This window comes from Arachis hypogaea, chromosome 15 (genome assembly GCF_003086295.3).
Source record: "Arachis hypogaea cultivar Tifrunner chromosome 15, arahy.Tifrunner.gnm2.J5K5, whole genome shotgun sequence".
Classification (NCBI taxonomy): Eukaryota; Viridiplantae; Streptophyta; class Magnoliopsida; order Fabales; family Fabaceae; genus Arachis; species Arachis hypogaea.
In genome coordinates, this window is record NC_092050.1 from 130,462,144 (window position 1) to 130,470,328 (window position 8,185).

General features: G+C 33.7%; 1 pseudogene; it reads right to left on the reverse strand.

Moving 5' to 3' along the window:
* Window positions 1-1,372: 1,372 nt before the first annotated feature.
* On the reverse strand, window positions 1,373-5,660 carry LOC112748905 (probable cyclic nucleotide-gated ion channel 16; annotated as a pseudogene).
* Between the last annotated feature and the right edge of the window lie 2,525 nt (window positions 5,661-8,185).

Here is an 8,185-nt window from a genome sequence, read left to right on the forward strand (position 1 = left end):
CAATACCAATTACTCAGATTTTCATGCCAGTTCCTCCTTCCACTCAGATTCACATTTTTTTGTTTAAATATTAAGAGATTTTTATGATTTTGATGGCTTAGGTGCAATGTAGCCTTGGATAATTGTTGGGTTTTACCCCAATCATCAATGGGTGGGGTAAAAAACCATTATTCCCTTTTGGATTTCCAATTTTATGAGGTTAGGGTATTGAAATTGTGAATATGTATGAAATTATATGAAATTAGGTTGAATATATGTGAAGTTGATGTTAAATTGGTGAAGTGGAGTGCTTGAATTGAAACTCTGGTGGTTGGAAGCTTGTCAAGTGGACTTTGGAGGCTTGGAAACTTGTGAAAACGAGGTTTTGAGGTGTTTTTAGGCTTGGAAGGAAATCGGCCAAGATATGATTTTAGTTTTCTATAGTTAATCTATAATATTACATGAAAACTTATATAGTCATAACAAAAAAATCTAAAATGAAGTTCAAGAAAAAGGAAAATAATTCTGCATATATGAGATGATGCTTAGAATTTTTTTCTCTCTAATTTGCTTATCTCAAATGTTGTTGAGAATTCAGTTTTATAGTATGAAATTTGCTCTTCAAATTTGATCACTAGCTCTTCATTTTTCTTGTTGATTCTGTCCGTTGTAGTTGTCTTTCTTAACATGCAATGCTTTTTCATTTTGCTCCATTCTATCTCCGTGGTCTTTGTAGCTACTTCACTATCTCTACTGCTCTTGTATTTTGTTTTTATTCTACCAACCTTTGAATTTTGATCTTCTACTGTCCTTAGTTTAGTGTTGTTGTTCTTGTATCCTTGTTGTTTTTCTTTTTCCATAATAATGCCAAATGTCCCATTTGCTTCTTTTTTTCCTTTCTCTTAGCAAATGTAAAACCTTTCTTTTCTTGTATCTTAGTTCTGATTTTTCTCATTATATGCATTGGGTTGTGTTTTGATTTGTGTATTGTAAAAATTTACTGAAGCAACATGAGTTGAGCTGAGAAATGAAGTATTAGACTTGCAATACTAATACACATTAAACTATACTTAGATTTTTAACCCAATATAATAAATATTTATCATCATATTAATATATCCAAAATCAATTCTAACTCAACAAATACTATAAGTACTATTCTTATTCCCATCCGTAAGACTAAGACGAGAAATTAGATAAAATCAGAATTAGAAGTTAGTATGATGAATAATAATGTCAATAGCTTAGGCGCGTGCAGAACTGCAAAATATGATTCTAGCTACAATAATAAAAATTGTATCGTAAGCTAACAAATAAAACAATGCAACCTCCTTAGTTAGTAGTTTGCTATAATATATTTGTTAAGTCGATCAGCTACCAATGATTAGCCTATCATAGTAATATACCGCCTCAGCTAGTTAATTTTCATCTTGGAAAGTTGAGAAATCAGGTTCTGTTGGCTTGAACATTTTGGGCATCTTCAAACTATCACTATCAGGTATTGCAATCTTCTTAGCGACACCTCTTCTTGTGTTTGCAGCAAACCTAGATGCCAAAACGGTAGTTGAAATCTGTGCGCGGTTTCCACTACTTGATGAACTCCCTCCTACCCTTTGTTCTTCACCTTCATCATCATCTTGCTCGATATTGGTGTAGTACAAGTTCTCTTTTTGTAACAACTCCATTGTCAGTTTTCTCTTACGATAGCGTCTCCAAGCAGTCTGTATAAAGGCAGCCCCCCAAGCCCTCCATTGATGGGAATAGTACCTAATAATGAAACCATGATTTGGTCACACGTTGAATTATTCATAGCTATTCAAATTTGGTATACCTGTTTCATTTATGGGCATGCGTATCTATGAATGTGGCAGACATGGTTTTTACTATCTGTCCGTGATTTTGATTTTAATAAATTTGTACTGCCCAAACGTTTTTATTATTGAAAACATAAGACACATATATTCTTTAGTTAGTCAGTTGTTTCTAATAATCTAGATATTTTTGTGTCTCAAGTTTTTTTTAAAAAGAAATCATATGAATAATTAACTTTAATGAGGTGATATTTAATTTGATCTCTAAAATTTTAATAGCTCAACAAAATAGTATTTGATTTTTGTAAATAATCAAATTGGTCTATGCATTTACAAATCACAAATATTCGCTTGTTCCTAATTCAACTGCCATTAATATAGTGTTAATATGAAACATTATAGTATTAGCTTGACATCTCCATTAATAAAGTATTAAAATTTTAATATGATCAAATAGATATCTTAAATTAGAACTAATTTAAGATATCTATTTGTTCATACTAAAATTTTAACCATATTAGCTTATTATTAGAGATGTCATGTTAATACTTTAATGTTCTATACCAATTCTATGTTAACAGTAATTGAATTAAATACAAAAAAATTCACAATTTATAAATTTAAATATCAATTTAGTTATTTTAAAAATTAGAGACTATATTTTGATAAGTACCACAGCTCAAATTGAAAATTATCTCTAACTTTAACTAATTTATGTCCTGAGAAAAAAAATTTAACAACTTATTTTTTTATTTTCATATTTTATCTGGCATATTTCTGGAGTTGCATCAGATAACACACTAACACTAATAATATCATCATCATTTAGGAGGAGGAACCTAATGCAAGAAATGTTTTGGTGTAAGAGAAATGATGTGGACATACACACCTAAAAGCATGCTGGAGTTTCTTGCTATGTAGACGCTTGAATTGATTTGAAACAAACTTTAGATCCTCAGCTCTGAGAGCAAACGCTTCGACTTCAGTAACAGTCTTGACAGTTCTAGTAGAGTCTGGAAGGCTGAGGTTTGAGGTGGGCATCAAGGCCCACGTCAGCAACTCTTCACCACAGAAATCACCTGGTCTAAGAATGATAGAGTTGTAGTACCCTGTTCTTCCACCATCAGTGGTTGAACTCTCAAGTTGTCCTCTAATGATGAAGAGCATTTCTCTCACTGGATCACCTTCCCTTACAATGTATGTGTCTTTTGTGTTTAAGGATGCAACAAGACGTTCACATATGGCATCTAGGAGTTGATCATCCATTTGACCGAAGAAAGGAACCTAAACACACTTTACAAATTACAAATAATCCTTTTTCCACATATTTGCTATGCATGCCCCTTAGCAAATGGATGACCAAAATATATATTTTGATTTTTGAAGCGAAAGCGGTATAAAAGGGAGACTTACCCGACGAACAATGTCAAGACAAAGATGCCTTTGAATCTGGCGTCGAAGATCAATAGGCAAATCACGCAAAATTGCTTCTTCATCTACGCCTCTTGTGGCAAGCCATTTATATTGAACAAACCTGCGAATGCGTTGTTGAAGTTCCGGTGGAAGTTGCCTATGATTCATCCACTCTTCTGTATCCTTTTGTTTCAGTCTCCATTCTTCAAGTCTTGCAGTTGAAGATTGCAGATAATTCTTTTTAATAAGAGCAAAAAACATGTAATTGTTAATTTTAATGACTATCGTTGAAAAAAAAATATTATTATGTACTTATTATTTGATTAATACCTGCATATTACCAATGAGATGCGCAAAGAGGATTGAACCTGCGATGCAAATGAAACTTGAAAATACGGTTTCACCAACGTAAGTGCTCGTATTAAGACCTTGAGCATAAGATCTGTACATCAAATAGTAGAGTTGAAAACACCGTTAGAGAACCTTAAAAGGTGAAGTGCTCCTGCTAATACATGAAATGTATAGTAACACATGAACTAGTTTTGTTTCTTTTTTTACAATTTTTATGAAATGTATTTTTTAAAAAATTAATTTCAAAAGTATGAATGCTAATGTGCTCTTCGAAAAATAAAGAATGTATTATTCTTTAAAATTTAAAGTCTAATTTTAATAGTAAAGTACTGATGATAATAAATGAAAGATAATGCAACATACACGAAATAATTTTTTTTTTTAAAAAAAATTGAATTTAAATTTAACATACAATATAAAATAATTTTACACATAAATTTAATTACATAATTATATATATTATTAAAAATATCTACTTTTTACTTTTACTATATAAATGATCATTCAATAGATATAATTGAATTATGTAAATATTAAATTAAATCATTTAAAATTTTATAAAAAAATATTTTTTAAAAAAATAATTCCAAAAACTCTTTAAATTGAATAAAATTAAATTTTGTAATTAAAAAAATACTTTTCTCCTCAAAAAATCCAAGCGGAACTCATTATACCTTAAGAACTAAAACAAGTAATCTGGGATTAAGAAATAGAGAAATATGGATGGCGTACGTTAAATTTTTGAGGCCCCACCAAAGGCAATAAAAATACTTTTGAGAAAAGGTGGAGGAAGAAACATGGTCGGTGAAAGCATCAGAAAACATTCCAAATTGAAAGTCATTCTTGTCATTGAGAGCATCACAGTCAGCAAGCACACTGGTTCTCTTAAACCATGCTTGTCTTGCTGGATCATCCAAAAGATTGCAATCAAGATACGCTGGTTTGCAAGATGGAGAGTGTGTTCTATTCATCTCCCTCCTACAAGTTATTCTCCAACACTCAAATTGTCTTTGGATCGATGACACATACCATGATGCCCCCAAAACCTGCACTGACAACAATATAACCCTATTAATTTATGAATCCCTTTCTCATTCCTCTTATTTCTCTAATTAATTATTATAAGGGTTTCACATTGCAATTATGGCCACAATATTATGGTTGTGATCACAAAGGGACAAATTTTGATAACCACGTTAGCCAGGGACACAAAGGGCAGCATTGAAAAGAAGCAAGTTAAACCACTGAATAAAATGTATGCAAATAAATGTGACCATAACCATAATCTTTAAATCCTTGGTTATTATAATATGTAAGTGATTTTGTGTTAGGTTTCAAATTTGAAGTATGAATGTGAATGAATGCATGATCATTACATGGCTGGCCAACATGTAGAAACAAAGATTGTACACAGCCCCAGCCAATGCAGTTTTGGTTATAAGCCCACTAGTCTTTAAGATTCGACGTTGAAGAGGAAAAATCTGAAACAATCGGGGAACATACTGAATGAGGACAATGAGGGATATTGTGTGATTTCCTTGTGCTACAGTTGACCCTTTCACTGCCGGAATCACGAACCAAATCACAATCTGCACTCACACTTGATTATTTTGATGTAGAAAGTAATGGATTGACATTGATTGAGTGCATAATGCGTACCTGAGGCAAAGGAAGGGTGGCAAGTAGATCGATGATGAAATCATGCTTGAGGTACCTTTTGGCAATGAGGTGGGGATCGGTGACGAGCTCCTTGTGGCCATAAACACGAGTGAGAGGGTTAACGTAGGCCGTCCGGAATTTGAGGACCATGTGGAAGAGGAAGAAAAGATCGGCCACGGTTCTGGCGAAGGTGACGACGACGCCCAGGTACCAATCGGTTTGCATGCAAGCCTTGTCGCCCGTTATGGGATAGTAGAAGTAGAGAGGGTCAAGGAACAGTGCCACAATGCACGCATAAAGGAAGGTGCGGTTCTATCTTGCGATGAATCTTGACCGTGGGTCTAGTATTTTGTACCACCATGGTACCTTCTTCCGCAGGGAGAACGATTTTGGGAACCTTGTGAATCGATTTGACACCGCAAACCGCTGCAACTCGCTTGGATTCATCATCATCCTCCTTTCTTCTTTTTTCCTTTTTTCCTTTTTTCGGATAATTATTGATGTTGTGTGTTGTTATTTTTTCAATCCAGAGAAAGAGAGAGAGAGATGTGAGGTAGATGTGAGTGATGAAAGGAAAAATGTATTCTTGAAAGATTTAAAATTCGGTTACTATACCGAGAGGATAATGACCATTGATTGTTACCATTAGAAGAAGTGCTTGCTTGTTACATTATTCTCTTAGTAGGAATTGTGTAATGGGCCGGATAACGTGCCAATTTGGATCTATGAAGCTCTCAAATTTGTATAGACTAAAGTGTACCATAAAGTGTACAAAAATTAACAAATAACAGATTCCCGTACCAAATACCCTAATAATTTCGAACATTTTAGGATTAGTTAAACAATGAATTATTAATAGGTATTTATAACTGTTTCACTCGATTTTTGTTATTTTTAGACAGGACATCAAATCGAGTTTGTATCAAGATCTCAGTTTGGAGAGAGATACGACTCTTCTAAAAAGAGTGAACTCGACTCGAAAATTGCTTAATAATAATGTTAAAGTGACTTATCTTAAAATTACTAGTGGCAGATTTATAATGAATAAAGTAAAAGAATAAATTAATTAAATAAAAAAAAAACTTAACAAATAAAAGTGTAAAAATTTCAATGAAAGTAGAATAACAACAAAAGTGCAAAGAAATGAAATAAAATGAATCAAATAAACAAAAGAAAATAAATTAAAAGTTGACTTCTAACACTCACTTGTACTTGCACTTCATGTTCTTTCATTACGTCACTGGGACTGGGAATTTTATGAGTTTATGTGATGATTTAGTGATCTTGATTGAAGTCCTAGAACTCTTCTAAGTTTCTACTATTTATAGACCATAGAGATGGACTTGCTATGGAGCATGTTGTCCACTATCTTACTTATTTTTCTTAGCCATGGCCATGAAAAATCTTGTCTCCCAAGTTTTAACATGCACGTCTTTCTTGATTTTCAGGTCCCATGTTTTCTTTAGCTTGCTCTTCAAATTTTACACTCATATTTTTTACTCAGCTTAAAGGTCAAATAGCAAGTCTTGATGCTCAAGAAAAAGTAATAACTACCTTTCGACCTCAACTTTCTTTGTACTATATTTCTTATACTTTAGCTTACCTGTCTCTGCTTCTGTAGCCGAAACACTTTTTCTGTAGTTGAAACCATTGGCAGTCAAAACGCCCCATTTGATCGAGAAAAATCTATTTTTTTACCAAAAAATTGCCCCTTTAAAACTTGTTATTTTGTTCAAAATACAAGTTTTAACGTTCCTCTTGCTAAGCACATGCAACCTTTTTAGATCCTCAAAATTTGAAAGGACAGTTACACATCATTCAAAAATGACGCGCGCTTTTCTGAAAATTTATAACGTTCCCTGGGTTTTAATGAGCCATTTTTGAATAGAGTACTCCTCACGCCATCATTACTTTTGCAATCAAATCATCCCCAATTTTCAAAACTCCCACCTTCAAATACTTTCCACGGCTTCCCAATCAATTTCCCATTCAAGCTCTACACCGGCCATCACTGCCGCTTCCTTTTCTTAGACAACCATTGCTGCTGCTTCTCATGCTCATGAAAAAGGTGATAAAGTCATTCTCCTTCTTCCATTAGTGGCCGAAGTGGCGCAGTTCTACAATGAAGATGGAGCTTTGAAAGCCCCAAACCCAACTGCAGAGACCTCTGATCTCTGGCGTCGCTAAATATTCCTACCATTTTCAGTTATTGGAGCATTGTATTCTTTCTTAAGTCCTTTGACAACCCAAGAACAAATTAATTCTATTTTTTCTTTCTTTTCATCTCATCCCAGAGAATTTATCATTGATTTTCTACAAGAATGTCAAGGCTTCATACTTTGCTGGTCTTTAGAACTGCTCCCCCTAGGGATTTGAGTTTCCTTTTTTGACCTGGATATCTCAACTTGCACCTGTGTATAAACCAATTTAGGAATCTCTAAATATTGTTCATGCCTTAGAATTAGCTACCTTCAACTTTTCTTACATTTCTCCTTTAATAGGGGCTAGTTTGTACTTTTGGTGCCCTACCACTAATAACTTTCATTTTTCTTATGGAATGATGGATCCGACTCTGATGGACATTTCGACCCTGACCAGCTTACTAATTGATGGTGAATTCGTGTCATGGTCGACCGATTATCCTGAGGATGATTTTGACATTAAGTTCGACTCGAACTCCATATCGAGTTTCATTCAAAATAACATGGGTTCTGATAGAGACCTTACTTTTGATAGTAAGCATGTAGCTTTCCTCTTGCTTTGGCTCAACTCCTTTGTATTCTGCTCAAAATCGGTTTAAATTCAAAAGAACAACTACTTGCCCCTTGCCATTATGCTTCATCGCAAAAAACTCATCGACCTTCCTGCTTTGATTATGAGTCATCTTTATGAAACACTTTTCTTGATTGTTGGTGAAATTCGACAAAGAGATCTTTCGATAAACCCTTTTGGTCCCCTCTGGGTTGTAAATT